This window comes from Lithobates pipiens, unplaced genomic scaffold, assembly GCF_037356315.1.
Source record: "Lithobates pipiens isolate NorthernLeopardFrog02 unplaced genomic scaffold, aLitPip1_a1.2 Scaffold_8, whole genome shotgun sequence".
NCBI classification, from domain to species: domain Eukaryota; kingdom Metazoa; phylum Chordata; class Amphibia; order Anura; family Ranidae; genus Lithobates; species Lithobates pipiens.
Genome location: NW_027507903.1, coordinates 147258582 through 147278409, shown reverse-complemented (window position 1 = coordinate 147278409; position 19828 = coordinate 147258582). Strand labels below are relative to the sequence as shown.

Genomic DNA, 19828 nt, shown 5'->3' with positions numbered 1-19828 from the left:
GCATTATGGTTTTTAGAAGGTGTAACTAAAATTTAAATTCTATAGTGTTTAATTTAGTTGGAAAGCTATGTGTTAGACTGTGTTTGAGTATAACAATTGTGCCTTTAAATTAAATTGTAACACCTTTATAGCATCCCATTCAAGAACACAGAATACATTTCAATATATATATATATATATATATATAGATATCTATATATATATTTATAGATATCTATATATATATTTATAGATATCTATATATATATATATTTATAGATATCTATATATATATATATTTATAGATATCTATATATATATATATATATATATTTATAGATATCTATATATATCTATATATATATATATATATATATATATATATATATATATATATAATCTCTCAGTTATTTTAAAAACATTTGTTCCTTAAAAATATTTAAATCTTGCAATTCATCAACTTGGAATCACTTTGGTTTCCAGTGTTAACAGCAGACAATTCAAGTTACAACTCCATTCCTTTCTTTTGCTCCCTGTGCTTATCACAAGTACACCACCTGACATCAGAATAATGTTATTAGCTGAATTCTGCTACTTTTACATTAGGTGGAACAAGTGGTTTTAAAGAAAAAAAACTATCTAAAATCATAAGTAGGAATAAACTGAAGAAAGAAGCAGTGCATGTCCTGTCCTAAATATCACATTGCCTGACTTGTAGTGGAAGTGTCAGTAGTACTATGTACTCACCTGAATGTGGCAGTGCTGATGAGTGACGCTCCCTTCTCTCTGCCTCTCAGGATAAAGAGATTCATCAGGCAGCTGCCTCTGACTTGAAAGTCTGCTCCCCCTCTCTCGTTCACTCTTCCCCCCTCCTCACTCTTAAGGAAGGGGCTCTGATATTCTCTCTATGGAAACGCTCCCCTCTCCTGTGTAGATAGAAAAGGAATGATAATAATGTCTCCAATAACTTATAGACAAAGACAAGATTTTATTATGGAATAGTAAGCCAATGTTACCCTTGTGGTCACTCCTTTATTTCATTCATTCATATAGTACTGGTATAATTTGTAGTGCTTCAATAAGCACTTTGAGCCATTAACTTTAGTCCCTTTATGAAGCTACATAAATGGACGTACTTGAAATGATCTGTGCTATGATATAGTAATCATAATCAAAATACTTATCTGATATTGACAACAAACTAAAATTGTTATATATTTATATAATTGCTGTAAAACAGGCTAGGGAAAATTCAAAGGTCCGGTAATATTTTCTTCCAACTGAGGTCCGAATGTCATGACTCAGATCCTAGTATACACTATATTACCAAAAGTATTAGAACACCTGCCTTTACACGCACATGGACTTTAATGCCATCCCAGTCTTAGTCTGTAGGGTTCAATATTGAGTTGGCCCAGCCTTTGCAGCTATAACAATGTCAACTCTTCTGGGAAGGCTGTCCACAAGGTTTAGGACTGTGTCTATGTGAATGTCTGACCATTCTTCTACAAGTCTTTGCTCTAATTCATCCCAAAGGGGTTCTATCTGGTTGAGGTCAGGACACCTTGCAGGCAGGTCAAGTTCCTTCACCCCTTGCTTTGAGCACTGGTCCAAAATAATTTGGTGGAGGGGGGATTATGGTGTGGGGTTGTTTTTCAGGGGTTACGCTGAGACCCATTGTTCTAGTGAAGGGAACTCCTAAGGCATCAGCATACCAACACATTTTGAACAATTTCAGGCTCCTAACTTTGTGGGAACAGTTTGGGGATGACCCCTACTTGTTCCAGCATGACTGCGCACCAGTGCACAAAGCAAGGTCCATAAAGACAGATGAGCGAGCTTGAGGTGAAAGAACTTGACTGGCCTGCACAGAGTTCTGACCTCAACCCAAGAGAACACCTTTGGGATGAATTAGAGTGGAGACTGCAAGCCAGCCCTTCTTCAGTGCCTGACCTCACAAATGCGCTTCTGGAAAAATGGTCAACAATTCCCATAGACACACTCCTAAACCTTATGGGCAGCCTTCTCTGAAGAGTTGAAGCTGTAATAGTGGCAAAGTGTGGGCCAATTCAATATTGAACCCTACATACTAAGACTGGGATGCCATTCAAATTCATGTACGGATAAAGGCAGGCATTCCAATACTTTTGGTAATATAGTGTATGTAGTCATTTTATGTCTATCGGGAATAAGCAATCTACAATTTCCATAGTATTTCAGTAATATGTATTACCAATTTTCAGAGCATCCTCTTACATCAGGTGTCCCCATCAGATTGCACCATTACATCAGGAGTTTCCAACAGAGTGCTCTCTTTACATCAGGTGTCCCCATCAGGGAACCCCCTTACATTAGGTGTCCCCATCAGAGAGCCCCCTTACATCAGGTGTCCCCATCAGAGAGCCCCGTTACATCACATGTCCTGATCAAAGTACCCCTTACATCAGGTGTCCCCATCAGATTTCCCCCTTACATCAGGTGTCCCCATCAGAATGCCCTTCTTTCATCAGGTGTTCCCACCAGAGAGCCCCCTTACATCAAAGGTTCCCATCAGATTGCCCCCTTACATCAGGTGTCCCATTGGATTCCCCCTTACATCAGATGTCCCCATCAGAGTACCAGTTTGCACAGTCATGGCAAACTGAATTTGTAGCGAGTTCAGCCAAGTGTATTAGCTTCCGGTCCTGTAGCAGGGGAGTTTGTTAGTGTTCTATGTATAGTAATGATTGCAGTAATCACATGCAAGGACTTCCTCTGTCATGGAATCAAAGAAAGTCCTCTTTTACGATGAGCTGTATTTCTCTTCCTATACTTTTCCGTGGAACAGACAGAAGGGCTTTCTTATTGTCTGTGCAGCATTATCTCTGATGGAACTTGTTATAGCTGGGGTAGGGCTCTCTGTCCCAATTGAACAACATATTCCTCTGACAAACAGAGTAAGAGATGTAAACTGAACATCAGATTCCATTGAATAGTGCTTGGAATGGAGATTCCAATGAAAAATGTCTCCTGCCTTTTTAATAAATTAATTGGCACAGCATATAGTCTTTTGTCCTGATGCTTTGCACAGTGCATATGCATTTCATTGCCCTTTTCCAGATAAAATGTTAACACATGCATGAAAAAAAAAGCAACATTATTTGGATATTTAATGCAGGCTAGCTTAGAGCTGCTTGCAAGAACCATCAGTAGAGACAGCGGCCGCTGTGCGCCCCAATGTTTGCATGGTCATGTTCCCTTGTATGTAACAGGATACTGTATTAGGAACCAAGTGCTAGTCACATGGTGGAAGTTCTTCTGTAGTTTTAGCAGGCACCACTAGATGTCACTTTTTACCCTGTTTTTTTTTTTTTTATAATATTATAAAGTGGTACTGGACTAGCTGGACTATGTCCTAGGCAAGGGGTGATAAATAGATAGAAAGAGATACGTGTGCCCTATATCCCTTTGGGAACAAGTGAATTGGCTTGAGGTCAGCAGTCTATGAACAAAGGGCACAGTTTGTTGCAGCAGCTTATTATTCATACCATTTGTGAGCACCATAGCACCCTTCAAGAGGCAGCTGCCAGTGACGAAATAAGACATAAGAAGAAGTGTCTCGTTGACATGTTCATTGAAGACTATCTACATGCAAAGTGGGCTTACATTGCTGTTTCCCCTCCAATATGCTGGACTAGTTATCTAGTTCAGCCTTTTCCAACCAGGGTGCCCAGGCTATAGTATCCTAATGTCCTACTGACAAAATAGATACATGTAGTATCACCGCTAGCACTGGAAACTCAGAAAATGTACTCTAAATCTCTAATGGGGTGTTCTGGGTACCTACAGCAGCATCTCTACCCACTATTCACCACATGTATTCAAATTTTAACAGTAAACTTTATGGCTCTTTCACAAAGGGTAGATTCGCCCCTTTCATCCAATCCCATCTGATCCTCCAGACAGATGGAAAATAGGGTCACCATCTGTGTGGATTTCATGGACAGGATTGGATCAGATAGCAGCTGGTGTCAGCGGACATGTCACCGCTGGCATCCGCTGCTCCATAGAGGTGAATGGAGCATCCTATCAGGTCCGCCTGAAAAACTGACAGGTGGACCTGATCAAACAACCCATGTGAAAAGGGCCTTAGAGATGAGGAAAGCTTCCCCCAACACATAAATATGTTAATTTTACACCTCTTCTAGAACTAGACCCATATTAAAAGAAAGCCCCATACTTCATTAAAGTAAATGCCCTGCTTCCAATGGCTTTCTGGACATGCATTAAAGTGATTGTAAAGACTTGCCTTTTTTTTTTAAATAACAAACATGTTATACTTACCTCCTCTGTGTAGTGGTTTTTCACAGAGCAGCCCGGATCCTCCTCTTCCCGTGTCCCTCTTTGCTGCTCCAAATCCCTCCTTCCTTTGAGTGCCCCTCAGCCAGCAGCTTGGTACAGGTTGTCAATCAAGCTGAGTCAGAGCTCCTTGACATGGAGCCCTGACCTGGCCCCGCCCCCTCTCCCCTGAGTGACTTTGATTGACAGCCGCAGGAGCCAATAGCGCCGCTGCTCTGTCTCAGCCAAACAGGAGGAATGTACTGGATGGCTGAGGGGATTGTGGACATTGCTGAAGAGAGAAGGAGGTGAGGTAGGTACTGGTAATTGGGGGGTGCTGGGGAGGCTGTTACACACAAAGTATTTTATCTTAATGTATAGAATGCATTAAGTAAAACAAAAAAAAACTTCTGCCTTTACAACTCCTTTAAAAAAAGGTATCCTTAAAAACATTTTTGAAATGTTGGCAACTATGGGGGCCCCTGACCTAAGCAGGTATCGGCTTCAGTAAACAAGTGATTCACTCTGCTTGTACACTGAAGCCGATACCTGCCCAGGTCAGAAGCCCCTCCCCTCTTCACTGTATAGACTCCAAAAGTAAACTGCTAGCCTGAGGGAGATCCTGCAGCTCGCAATGGGAGTAAAGGGACCTGGATGAGTGGCAAGGGCTGTGGGACGGGGTCAGGGGGGCCCTTCATAGTTTCTTGCAACGGGGCCCTGAAGGTTCTAGATATGTCTCTGGGTCACTGAATGGCAGTCATCCCAGAAGGAAGCCTCTTCTAAAAATGATGCACAAGAAAGCCAGCAAACAGTTTGCTGAAGACAAGCAGACCACAGGACAATGGAACCATGTCCTGTGGTCTGATGATTTGAAGATAAACGTATTTGGTTTATGTAAAGGTTAATTCTGCTCAGTTCCTCGACAATCAATGGTAATTATATTTCAGAGCTCTGGAAGCATCCAATCCACACAAGAGAGTCGCTTCAATGAATTCTTTGTTTTAATAGTAGGATGGGCTGTCCCTTTATATAAAATAAAGACAAAGAAAAAGTTGCTCAACTTACAGGGAAAGGAGGGAGGAAGGACAAAGTTCATCACATGAGACATAACATCTCAGACATTTTGGGCACCCCAAGTAAAAATGTGTATTAATGTGCATAACAAAGCCAAGGAAAGATGGAAAAATCTCCAAATGGCATCAAATTACAGATTAGACATTCTTATAATATGTAAAAAAAAAAAGTTAGATTTTATTTCCATCATTTACACTTTCAAAATTACAGAAAACAAAAAAATGGCGTCTACAAAAGTTTGGGCACCCTGCAGAGTTAATATCTTGTACTGCCCCCTTTGGCAAGTATCACAGCTTGTAAACGCTTTTTGTAGCCAGCCAAGAGTCTTTCAATTCTTGTTTGAGGCATCTTTACCCATTCTTCCTTACAAAAGTGTTCCAGTTCTTTGAGATTACTGGGCTGTCTGTCACGCACTGCTCTTTTAAGGTCTATCCATAGATTTTCAATAATGTTGAGGTCAGGAGATTGTGAAGGCCATGGCAAAACCTTCAGTTTACGCCTCTTGATGTAATACCCCATGGAATTTGAGGTGTGTCATTATCCATTTGTAGAAGCCATCCTCTCTTTAACTTCAGCTTTTTCACAGATGGCATCAAGTTACCATCCAAAATGTGCTGAAATTTTATTGAATCCATTTTTCCTTCTACTTGTGAAATGTTCCCTGTGCCACTGGCTGCAATACAACCCCAAAGCATGATTGATCCACCCCCATGCTTAACAGTTGGACAGAGGTTTTTTTCATTAAATTCTGTACCCTTTCTTTTCCAAACGTACCTTTGCTCATTTCGGCCAAAAAGTTCTATTTTAACATCATCGGTCCACAGAACTTGTTTCCAAAATGCCTCAGGCTTGTCTATATGTTCATTTGCAAAGTTCAAACGCTGATTTTTGTGGTGAGGACGTAGAAGAGGTTTTCTTCTGATGACTCTTCCATGAAGACCATATTTGTACAAGTATCTCTTTATAGTGGAATAGTGTACCACAACTTCAGTGTCTGCCAGATCTTTCTGGAGGGATCGTGCAGTCGAACGTGGGTTTTGAATTGATTTTCTCACAATCCTGCGAGCTGTTCTGTCTGATATTTTTCTTGGTCTTCCAGATCTTGCTTTAACGTCCACTGTTCCTGATAACTGCCATTTCTTAATTACATTCCGAACAGAGGATATTGACATCTGAAAACGCTTTGCTATCTTCTTATAGCCTTCTCCAGCTTTGTGAGCATCAACTATTTTCAGTTTTCTAGACAACTGCTTAGAAGAACCCATGGTGCTGATTGTTGGGGCAAGGTCAGATGAGTCTGGCCATTTAAAACCTTTGAGATTGACATCACCTGGTCTTCCCAGACAATGATTGAGAACAATCCATGACACTGGCAGGTCTCAGCTTTGCAAAGGGGGGCAGTGCATGCTATAAATTCTGCAGGGTACCCAAACTTTTGCAGATGCCATTTTTTGTTTTCTGTAAATGATGGAAATAAAATCTAACTTTTTTTGACATATTATAAGAATGTCTAATCTGTAATTTGATGCCATTTGGAGATTTCTCCATCTTTCCTTGGCTTCGTTATGCACATTATTACACATTTTTACCTGGGGTGCCCAAACTTTCGATCCCCACTGTGTATATATATATATATATATATATATATATATATAAAACAAGGATAACAACCAGGCACATTAAAATTAACATTCCTGCCTGTCAGAACCAAGAGAAAATGGAAGCAAAAAAAAATCACCTCAACTTCCTACTCCCTTAAAGGGGTTCCACCGATCTTTGGTTATATCTCTGGCTTCAGCTTGGAGGTTTGACACCTCCTTTCGGTGTTTATCAATTATATTATAATAATCCAGAACTTCAATACTGGTATTATGAATCCATGTGCAGCACTCATAGTTCTCCGTTAGTTCACAGAGTCCAATCAGAGCAGCACTTATGAATTCAATAGCTAGTTTGTGTATATCTAGTTGTTTACGAATAGTTCTTTGTTCTGTACTTAACAGTTTGATGTCTACAGAATTCTTTTCCATAATTTCGTCCATAATTTTGGAGTAGTTATATAATATTTTCATTATTTCTATTACCCATCTGGTCCATGAGGGAAACCATTCCCAGGCTTGGTCTTTATCAACAGACAACTCTATTTTCTCTATGTGTTTAAGAGGGTACCTGGGGTATGCGCCAGCTTTCAAAAGATTGTTAAAAAGGGTTGTTAATACCAGCTCCTCTGTTCAAGATGGTATTTACATTTGTTTTAGGTTCTGGGTTATTGGTGTGAAACACGGAGGACAAATCTCTTGTGAAGTTCTCCAGAGGTCCAGAGGAACTCACAAAGTCACTGCCAGCTGATGCGTTTTGAAGGGACTTCCCTTCTTCTGAGCTTCAGAGCTTAACAGTGCACTGTTAAGCTCTGAGGAAGAAGGGAAGTCCATTCAAAATGTGTCAGCTGGCAGTGACCTTTGTGAGTTCCTCTGGACCTCTGGAGAACTTCATCTGTGACTAGATGCTGCTACTCTGATGACTATTCATTTCGCAAGATTTTGCTATTCTGTTTGAGTAGTTTTCTTACCCTTTTTAATAAATATCATCCTAAGGATAATGCTCAAGGCTGGTGCGCCCTCTTTTCTTCTATTTTTTTTTTTTTACTTCTAGGGTTCCCCACTCTTGAGGGCAGCAAGGCCTGAGTCATTACATAACCGACTGGTGGTTTGCTCGTGCGCAAGAGTGTGTCTTTTTTGGACTTCAGTGGCAACCTGTGAAGCTCTGGTGAGCTCCATGCCCAAGAGGGTTAAGGCAGTGCTAGAAAATAATGGTGGCCACACAAAATATTGACACTTTGGGCCCAATTGGGACATTTTTACTTAGGATTAGACATCAATGGCTGTGTGTTGAGTTATTTTAAGGGGACAGCAAATTTACACTGTTATACAAGCTGTACACTCATTACTTTACATTGTAGCATTTCTTCAGTTTTGTCACATGAAAAGATGTAATAAAATGTTTAAAAAATGTGAGGGGTGTACTCACTTTTGTGAGATACTGTATATATAGAAACACACACTGATATATTCTTGCCAGCTAGCTATTTCACCCAGTAATAATTTTATTGTAAATGTAAAGATATTATCTGTTGGTGTTTTGAAATATATTTGACACGGTAATTGTACATTTGGTTGTATTCACATAAAATGTAAGACAGAATTTCCACAATATGATCTTAATACTGAATGTTTTTTGTGTTTAAAGACTGAAACCTGCAAATTTATAAAATGATGTGAAATAAGATCAGTTTCTATTAAAATCTTGGGATGTTCTAGCAAAAAACTGCCTCATTATTTCAGAGACAAGCTAAAAATATGCACCTTACAATTATATTACAATGGACATCCCCACCTGGGTATTATTTCTTGTGTCAGGATTTTTACAACTGTCCTTGCATCTTCCCGGGTACATACAAAGATTTCTACTCACCTGGAGAAATGTCCACTATCACTAACAAATATTCCTGTCCTTTGCCCAATTTTGATATGTGAATGAAATCAAGTTGTAGATGTGTAAATGGAGAGGTAGGATACAGTAGATGTTCATGTTTGGGCTTGTTTGGGTTATTTCTGATACATTCAATGCATCTGGGCACAAAAGATTTACATAGAGGTAATAAATGTAAAATGTGGAAGTCTTGTGTTAACATTTCAGCTGTAGTCTTCCATCCTTTATGTCCTATGCCATGGTACTGTGTAGGGATGAGCTTCGTGTTCGAGTCGAACGTACGTTCGACTCGAACATTGGCTATTCGTCCGTTTGGCGAAATCCGAACATTTTGGTCCGTTCGCGTCAAATTCGTGTGCGATGGCGCAGTGCATTGCTGGCTCATGATTGGCCAAGCATGCACTGTGACCCCGCATGCTTGGCCAATCGCAGCGCCAGCAGCGAGGAGAGCCATGATTGGCCACAGGCAGGATGCCTGTGGCCAATCGTAGCTCAGGCTATGTAGTGCACGCCCCACACTATATAAGGCCGCCATCGCGGCGGCCTCGTGTAGTGTGTTGGCGTCTGAAGCAGTGGGTGTTCTGTGTACCTTCAACACAGTACACACCGATCGTTTTCGGACGATTTTCTATCTTGCTGTTGTGTAGTGGTCATTGTCTGTGTGCCCTGACCGCAGTATACACCGCTATATTCACCTCACCCATATAGCTAGTGATCTATCTTTTATAATAGAGCTTGCAGTCAGTAGTGTCAGGAGATAGTGCGTGCTGAGTTAGAGTAGGATTTTGCAATATCAATCAATTGGATTGCTCTGCAAATGCTGTCTCATGTACCCCTTAAATGGACAAAGCCTACTTGATCTTTCTGCGCAGCCACTTTATGTCCTATGCCATGGTACTGTGTAGGAATGAGCTTCGTGTTCGAGTCGAACGTACGTTCGACTCGAACATTGGCTATTCGTCCGTTCGGCGAAATCCGAACATTTTGGTCCGTTCGCGTCAAATTCGTGTGCGATGGCGCAGTGCATTGCTGGCTCATGATTGGCCAAGCATGCACTGTGACCCCGCATGCTTGGCCAATCGCAGCGCCAGCAGCGAGGAGAGCCATGATTGGCCACAGGCAGGATGCCTGTGGCCAATCATAGCTCAGGCTATGTAGTGCACGCCCCACACTATATAAGGCCGCCATCACGGCGGCCTCGTGTAGTGTGTTGGCGTCTGAAGCAGTGGGTGTTCTGTGTACCTTCAACACAGTACACACCGATCGTTTTCGGACGATTTTCTATCTTGCTGTTGTGTAGTGGTTATTGTCTGTGTGCCCTGACCGCAGTATACACCGCTATATTCACCTCACCCATATAGCTAGTGATCTATCTTTTATAATAGAGCTTGCAGTCAGTAGTGTTAGGAGATAGTGCGTGCTGAGTTAGAGTAGGATTTTGCAATATCAATCAATTGGATCGCTCTGCAAATGCTGTCTCATGTACCCCTTAAATGGACAAAGCCTACTTGATCTTTCTGCGCAGCCACTGCGCCTATCAAGCGCAGCCACTGTGCCCATCAAACGCAAGTACTGTGCTCATTAAACGCAGCTACTGGTGCCACTAGCGGCTGGTGCTCAAAAATTTTGGGGAGGCGCAAACAAACTGAAAAAAGAAAATCAATTGCGGCCATTGTGCCATCAAACTAAGCCACTGTGCCCATCAAGCCCAAGCACTGTGTCTATCAAACGCAGCCACTGTGCCCATCAAGCGTAGCCCCTGTGCCCAGCAAGTTCAGCCACTGTGCCCATCAAATGCAACCACTGTGCCCATCAACCACAGCCACTGTGCCCAGCAATTGCCACCACCGTGCCCATCAAATGCAACCACTGTGTCTATCAAACGCAGCCACTGTGCTCATCAAGCGCAGCCACTGTGCCCATCAAATGCAACCACTGTGCCCATCAAACGCCGCCACTGTGCCCATCAAATGCAGCCACTGTGCCATCAAACGCAAGCCACTGTGCCCATCAAATGCTGCCATTATGCCCATGAAACGCAGCCACTGTGCCCATCAAAGGCAGCTACTGTGCCCATCAAGAGCAGCCATTGTGCCAACTACCATACCTATCAATTGCTGCCAGTATGCCCATCAATTTCTGCCAGTGTACCCATCAATTGCCGCTCCTGTGCCCCATCAAATGCTGCCAGTGTGCCCATCATTTGCCGCTGCAACTGTGCCCCATCAAATGCTGGCAGTGTGTATCACCCCGGCACTTGCCTGTCTCGCAGCGGGTCAGTGGCGGTGTCCTGCGTGCTCCTTAATGTCTTCTTCCGTCCTCTCCTATCAGGCGTCCAATCACAGCGTCTGATGTTTCAGCCAATCAGGTGACAGATAACAGACCCGAGCACCTGATTGGCTGAGAGGTGGTTCAGTGTTAGCAAAGTGAATTCCTTCGCTTTGCTAACAAACAATTGAGTGAGCAGCAAACGCACAGCATTGCACCCGCTGTTCACCTTTTTGGGTGCCTATTAGAGTCATCACTATAATTCAGGTGCCCAGCACCAGAAAAGGGGCCAGACACCTGAATAGGGGGTGTCAGCAGGGACTATAAATAGATTCATGCAAGGCATGAATCTATCTATGGTGATAGAGCGGTGACAGAAGAGAGGGGGCAGCACTCCTGCGCCCTTTACGGACGCACTGCCACTGTATGTTATACTTTTCATTTAAAGCCCCTCTCAGAGATAAAATCCACACCCCTGCCTGTTGTAGCCACTTCCTATTGGATGGGCTATGGTAAAAAAAAGGTGGACGTCAGCAGAGAGGATTGGAGGAGACTGGTGGTCCCCTGGGTCGGTGGTACTCCTAGTGAGGATGTGGGATCTAGTTTGGGGATTTACGTGGGTATATCTGGCTTCACACAGTAAGGGGGAAAAGGCCTAATAGAAAAAGATAGTAGGTATTTAAGTCAAATAATGAAGAGGTAGAGAAAACATTTTGGGAGCCCAATGGATCCAGCAAATTATGCATTCTAATTATTTTCCTATTGCATTCTTCTTTCTTTTCTCCAGTACCACTACATTAAACTCCCACTTAAATTAATATTTTATTGCTTCATAGGCAGAACAAATGTCATTTGTAATTATATGGCAGAGGTTGCAGTGTGGTGGCACCAGCACCAGTGCCTAAGGCCCAATTTTTCTGCCCCTGTTTAACAGGGGCGTTTAAGTACAATTTTTGATGCAATGCTTTGCAGCAGGGCTAATTCCTGCAATAAAACTAGAGTATATGGAAGAGGTTGCAGTGTGGTGGCACCAGCAGCAGTGCCTAAGGCCAAATTTTTCTGCCCCTGTTTAACAGGGACATGTAATTACAATTCTTGATATATTTCACAGGAGGGCCCCTTCCTGTGCCCACCCAGAGTAACGGTGAGGACCACAACCACCAAAGGTCAATTTTTCTACCACTGTTCAACAATGGCATGTAATTACAATTCTTGATATAATCGTTCACAGCAGGGCGCTCCAGCGCCCACCAAGAGTCACTTTGAGGGCTTACAATGTTGTGGCAAAACCAACACCTTGTTCCGCCATTTCTGCAGAGCATATAGGGCAGGCCCCTACTTTCAAACATCCAACTTACAAACATCTCCTACTTGCAAACGGAAGGAGACAACAGCAAGTGAGATGAAAAAAGATGGACGACAAAACAAATTATACAGGGGTGATAACCCTTCCCTATGTTTTCCAAAAAGCTTAAAAATAGTTTTTTTGACTGGAGCTACACTTTAAAAATGTACCTGTTGAAAATTACAAATGGATTCAACTTAACACAACAAACCTACACAGTCCCTGTCTTGTTTGCACCCCCTGTATACTGCTGTTCTGAGTATATAGGGCCTGGGGGCCACACGCATTTCCTTTTTTTAATATGGGTACAGGGTTGCCCTTAATATGCGTACAAGACCCAAATAGGTTGGTAATGGGCAGGGAGGGCTACCCATGCCATTTTTCTCAATGATTTTCAACCATATTGCAGGAACCAGATATAACATTAAAACCGCAAGCAGTTTTAAATGGTGTTATTTCCGTTTAATGTCATTTTGTGCAGGGACTGTTCTAAACACGGGGAAGACGTGGCACTTCACAGGCATATTACAGACACCCCCCAGGCACGATATTTAAAGAAATATTTCACTTTTTTTTTTCACTTTAATCGTCATTAAAATCAGTGCTCCCGCAAAAACGGCCATTTTTAAAACTTTTTTTTGCATTGACCCAAGTCCCCTGGGGCAGGAGTCAGGTCCCCAAACCCTTTTTAGGACAGTATCTTGCATATTAGCCGTTAAAATTAGCACTTTTCATTTCGAACGTTCGAGTCCCATAGACTTCAATGGGGTTCTAACGTTCGTTCGAATTTGGGGTCCGTTCGAAAGTTCTGGTGCGAACCGAACCGGGGGGTGTTCGGCTCATCCCTAGTACTGTGAGATGAATGAAGGTGCATCTTCTTTTGGTATGCCTGGTTTCCCCTCTTTGGCAATGAGTCCAGTCTCAGGACTCTTGTGTATGTCAATAGGCCAAATCTTCTGGTGAAGCCATAGCCCAGTGATGGCAAACCTTGGCACCCCAGATGTTTTAGAACTACATTTCCCATGACCTCATGCACTCAGCAGTGTAGTTGAGCATCATGGGAAATGTAGTTCCAAAACATCTGGGGTGCCAAGGTTTGCTATCATTGCCATATCATGTAGGTGATGCAAAACCTGTTCCCAGGGCAAAATTGGGGGTGTAAGGGGGGCATTTGGATAAAAGCTGGGACCGTCAAAGCAACTTGTTTAGCATTGGAGTCTGCTAATGCAGTTCCCTTTGAAATGTCATCAGTACTGTGTGTGTGCGCTTTACAGTGAATGGTTGCTATCTTACTAGGTAGTGTAATAGCATCCAGGAGGTTGGTGACTAGGGAAGAATGAGAGATGGATTTTCCGTCGGCAGTAATGTAACCACTCCTCTGCCAAATTACTCAGAAGTCTTGTGCGACTCCAAAAGCATATTTGGAATCTGTGTAAATTTTCAGTTCTTATCCTTTAAAAAGTTGATACGATCTAGTGAGAGCAAGGAGCTCTACTGCTTGAGCTGATTGATAAGGGATGGGTTGTGCCTCTATCATTATGTCAGGTAGCTTTGCCCCTGCATAGCCTGAATAATAGGTGTAATTAGTGGGGTGAGAGCAAGACCCAGCCACAAACACAGTGTGTGCTCCTTCTATGTGACTTGAAAGTAGACCAGCTTGAGGTGACGTGTCCTGATGTACAATGTCTATACAATCATGGAAGGGGACTAATTTGTCTGTTTCACCTTTTATCCCAAGCAGGGGATTCAAGATAGTGGCAGGGCCTGCTGTGGAGGGCACTGTACCTTATCTGCAGGGTGGGGTTGCTCATGAAGAGGACTTCATACCCACTTAGTCATTGTGCAGACATGTGGTGGGTATTAGGATTTTTTAGCAAATACACAATCTCGTGTGTGGTGTGTAGTTCCATAGGGTGACCTAATGTAAATGATATAGCCATTCATATAACCATGGCACAAGGGGCCAAAGCCCTCAGACATGCCAGCATGCCTTGTACTGGCACCGGGACTACTCTAGTAAAAAAGACTACAGGTCTCAGCTTTCCTCCATGCTCTTGTGCAAGGACCCAAGCTATGGTTTCACAGTTGTCCCTTGCAAACAAATAAAACACTTTACAATATTCAGGTAATCCCAGACCAGGAGCCATTACCATAGCAGTTTTAAGATACACAAAAACATTAACCATTTCATCATTCCATTTCATAAGGTCAGGGCTGTCAGGTAGAGCAGCTTGTTTCAGCAAGTTATCATAGTAGGAGCAATCGGGTATCCATTGGCGGCAGTAACCAATCATACCTAAGAAAGTTAACACTTCCTTCTTGGTATGTGGGCGGAGCAGATCTACAAGAGCCACAGCTCTCTTGTGACTGATTCTCCTTTCACCATGGGACAGAGTAAAACCAAGATATTCAACAGTTTCCTTACACCATTCCAGTTTTTATTTATTTATTTATTTTTTGACCTGTCAGTGCTAAATGTTCTAACAGTAAAACAGAATCTTTCTGACAGGCTTCCTGGGAGGGACTACACAACAGTAGTGCATTGACATACTGAAGGACGGAACCATGGCTAGGTGCCCATGACTATAAGATGGCCTGGAGAGCTATTGATTTGGTGCACTCTATAGGAGAAAGCTAGTAGTAGTTGTGTCTTTTCGCCAACAGGGACTGAGAAAAAACATTGCTTATTGATTTAACTGAAAAACACACTGTTGAGGCAGGTATGGAGGTATTGAGAGATGGCAAATCAGGTACACTAGGGGCAATTGGAATCACAAGATTATGGCTTGGAGATCCTGCACAAATCTGTATGATCCATCACTCTTTTTGATGGGGTTTATAGGAGTGTTATAAGGTGATATGATGTGTCTTAAAATTCCTTGTTTTAGTCTGGCTTTGTAAGGGGTATATGAAATGTATCCTACATCAAGGCTGTCTTTAGCGCACAGGGGGTGGTCCTGTGGAAATGGGTGAGGGACTTCAGTTTGAAAGAACAGTGGTAATTCTATGGCTACTCCCCCTCTTTGAGTCAAGAAAATTAAATTTTTTAAGACTCCTATTAACCACTTGACCACTGGGCACTTAAACCCCCTTAATAACCAGACCAATTTTCAGCTTTGAGTGCTCTCACAATTTGAATGTCAATTACTCAGTCATGCAACAGTGTACCCATATTACATTTTCATCCTTTTTTTTCACACAAATAGAGCTTGCTTTTGGTGGTATTTGATCACCTCTGGGTTTTTTATTTTTTGTGCTATAAATGAAAAAAGATCGAAAATTTTGTAAAAAAAAAATAAAAAATTTCTTCATTTCTATAAAAGTTTTTGCAAATAAGTAATTTTTCTTCATAAATTTGGCCAAAAATGTATACTACTAAATATCTTTGGTAAAAATAACCCAAATTAGTGGATATCATTTAGTCTGTGTGAAAGTTATAGGGTCTACAACTATGGTGCCCATCACTGAAAATTTATAAATTTGATCATACTTGATGTAATGATCTCTCATTTCTTGAGACGCTAACAAGCCAGTAATGTACAAATACCCCCAAATGACCCCTTTTTGGAAAGTAGACATTCCAAGGTATTTAGTACGAGGTACAGTTAGTTTTTTAACGTTGTAATTTTTTTCCCACAATTCTCTGCTAAATTAAGATTTTATTTTTATTTTTATTTTTTTCCACAACAAATTGTCAATATAACAAGTTATTTCTCTCACATGGCATGTACATTCCACAAATGAAACCCCAAAATATATTCTGCTGCTCCTTCTGAGTATGGCGATACCACATGTGTGAGACTTTTACACAGCCTGGCCACATACACAGGCCCAACACTGAAGTAGCAACTTCAGGCATTCTAGGAGCATAAATTACACATCTAATCTCTCAACCACCTGTCACAATTTTGAAGGCTCTGGAGCACTAGGACAATGGAAACCCCTACAAAGTGACCCCATTTTGGAAAGCAAACACCCCAACGTATAATCTATGAGGCATAAAGAGCCTTTTGAACGGTTCATTTTTTTCCCAAAGTTTTTGGAAAATGTGGGAAAAAAATGAAAATGCATTTTGTTTACACAAAGTTGTCCATTTATAAGATATGTCCAACACATAGCATGTACATAGCAAAAATGACAAGCCAAAATATATTCTGCTACTCCTCCTCCTGAGTATCGTGATACCACATGTGTGAGACTTTTACGTAGCCTGTCCACATAGAGGCCCAACATCCAATAAGCACCATCAGATGTTCTAGGGACATAAATTACGCATCCAATTTCCTTATAATCTATCACATTTTTGAAGGCCCTTCATATTTCTAACACAGCATGTACATGCCAAGAATTACACCCTAAAATACATTCTGCTGAGTAAAGGGTAAACAAAAGAATAGCTGTGGTTTTAGTAGTGTAATTGTCCATGGGAGGCGAGCCCTGATCCAAGCAGCAGGCAGGGACGTGGTCAGCGACAGTGAATGAAATTGTCCAGGCAGCAGGCAGGAATATTGTCCATAGTCAGTACAGGCAGGGATACTGTCCATATACAGTCCAGGGTCAGTGCAAGTAGAGACGTTGCCAGCAGTGCCAAAATCTCGGTCCTGGTAGTAAGCAGGGACACGGTCCAAGTAGCAGGCCATGAAATAATGGGGACATGGGTAGAGGCTTCTCCCACCCAAATCTCTTTGAAGCCTCTGAGTCTCCAGACCCTAATGCGGGAATGAGAAAACGAAGAAATTCGTTTTCTTCATCCATAAAAACAATTCTGGAGCCCATCACATATGTGAGACCCCTGTGTTCCCACTAGCATAGCAGGGTAAAGGATCAGTCCAAGAGGCAGGCAAAAAACGTGGTTAAACAGTCCAGGGTCAGTTCCAGAGCAGGCAGGGGTAGGTACAGTTTAGCGTTAGGCAGAAGCGTGGTCGTATAACAGGCCAGGGTCAGTTCCAGAGAAGGCAGATGTATGTTTAGCATTAGGCAGAAGCGTGTTCGTATAACAGGCCAGGTTCGGTTCCGGAGAAGGGAGAGGTATGTTTAGCGTTAGGTAGAAGCTTGGTTGTATAACAGGCCAGGGTCGATTTCAGAGAAGGCAGAGGTATGTACAGTTCAGTGCAGTGGCATAAGGGGTGTGGAGGAAAATGACAGGAAATGGGAATACGTTCTGGTTGGGAAGAACAATCGGGACAATAAAACGTGGTGTCGGTTCTAATTCCTCCTCTGGAGCACACCCGGCATTTCTTCTGACGTCTGTGGCCTGTTTCACGGGGGGGGGGGGGGATTTTTTCAGGAAAGTGGCGCTCATGGAGTCTGCTCACGGAATCAGAGCGAATAGTTGCTGGTGGGCATTCAGGGTACAAAAGGGCCAAAATAACTTCTTCTTGGTAGTGTAGATAGGATACAGGGTTCTGTAGATTTTTGGTAAATAACATAAGTTTTATACATGGCCAAACTGAAAAAATAAATGGACACTATTTTATACCAGTGGTGGGATTTTCTTGTGGGAAGGTAGGGTTCAATCATCTGACCGTTGAAGTCCACTCCCCCCCTAAACAAATTGTAATCGTAGATGCAAGCTGGTTTCTGGATTGAGCCGTTTCTTCTGGAGACTTCCAAGTAGGTGTCATTATGGATTGTCGTGAGCATGTGAACGTTTCATCTGTCCCTCCACTTGACAGCCAATAGCTCCTGGTTCCGCAAAGATGCTGTCTCCCCTCGTTGTAAGCTTTCATTGATGAGTTTTTGTGGGAAGCCCTTTCTATTACTGTACCACATTCTGTAGTGTCTCTCCGGTGAAGATTGTGATAGAGGGGCAAGCTAGTATAAAAATTATCCACATAAAGATGGTATCCCTTTGTACTCTGGGCATTCAGGGGGATGCAGTTGGGAGTCCTTTCCTTCATACACCAGGAAGGCGTAGATGTACCCCATGGCTCGGTCACAAAGTTTGTACAGTTTAACCCCATATCGGGCCCTTTTGCTGGGGATAAACTGATGCCAAGCCTGCCTGAGAATTTTACAAGGGACTCATCAACGGAAATATTCTGTTCGGGGGTATATAATTGGGGAAAATTTTCAGAGAAATAATTTAGGAGTGGCTGAATTTTAAATAGTTTGACAAAAGCTGGGTCATTTCGGGGAGGGCACTGGGTGTTGTCATTGTAGTGGAGGAACCGCATAATCATTAGGTATCTTGATCTTAAAGGATAAGAAGAGTGGTATGTGGATGGGTTTGGTAGACCAATAGGAGTACAATTGTTTTTTTTTGTGAGTCCCATAGTAAAAGCTAGGCATAAGAAAATTTTGAATTCCTTTACGGTTAGTTCTCCCCACTCAAAGGGACAGGCGTAACTAGAGCCAGGGTTGCTTACTATGTGCTGCTGTGCGTAGACGTTACACTGGGCCACAATGGACGATAGTAAGTCTTCGGTGAAAATCAAATGAAAAAATGAAGCATGGCAAAATCATCGGTGTTCACCTGGACACCTGGCTGGGCAGTGAAAGGGGAGATATTTGCTGCTCCGGAATTAGGGGGAAGCCACAGGGGGTTTTGAAGGGCATAGGGAAGGCTGGCATGGCCCCTATCCCTTTGGGGATGAGATGACACCCTACTAGTGCCTGACCTTTGTTGTAGGGGCTCTGCTCTGGAGGTGGGCGGCACTGCTCTCGAGGTGGACGGCACTGCTCTCGAGGTGGATGGCCCTGCGCTGGTGGTAGTAGGCTGCTACTCCACGCCAGAACGACTTCTTTTCACAGGCACACATTGCTCTTCCGATTCTGTATCAGACCCGCTGCTTGTAACGGGTTCATAGGCCGAATCGGACTGAGACTCAGAGAGCTCCCCGCTGCTCTCATCGGTCATACTTGTTAGTAAAATATTTTTTTGCCATACTGGTGGCTGGTGAGGCTGCACTGCAGAGCACTGTGGTGGTACTGGTGGGCACAGGTGGCACTGCTGGGCACAGGCAGCACTCGTGGGCACAGGCAGCACTGATGTGGCACTGCAGTGGTGCAGGTGGCACTGATGGGCACAGGTGGCACTGGTGTGCACTATAGTGGCTCTGGTGGCACTGATTAGCACACAGGCGGCACTGGTGGGCATACAGGTGGCACTGGTGCACACACAGGTGGCACTGGTGGGCACAGGTGGCACTGATGTGGCACTGCAGTGGTGCAGATGAACACTGATGGGCACGGGTGGCACTGATGGGCACTGGTGTGCACTGTAGTGGCATTGGTGTGCCTCTGGTGTGACTCTGTTGGCTCTGGTGGCACAGAGGTGGCACAGGTGGTACAGATGACAGATGGCACTGTTGTGGAACTGTTGTGGCACTATTGGGCACTGTTAGGCACTGCTAG

At 43.0% G+C, this 19828-nt stretch overlaps 1 protein-coding gene across 1 annotated transcript in view; it reads right to left on the bottom strand.

The window, feature by feature from the left end:
* Positions 1–868, bottom strand: part of UCN3 (urocortin 3) — a 40471-nt gene extending 39603 nt beyond the window's left edge. The window contains exon 1 of the mRNA XM_077474111.1: positions 727–868. The gene's annotated coding sequence lies outside the window, so the exon portion shown is untranslated. The remainder of the gene's footprint in view (positions 1–726) is intronic.
* Between the last annotated feature and the right edge of the window lie 18960 nt (positions 869–19828).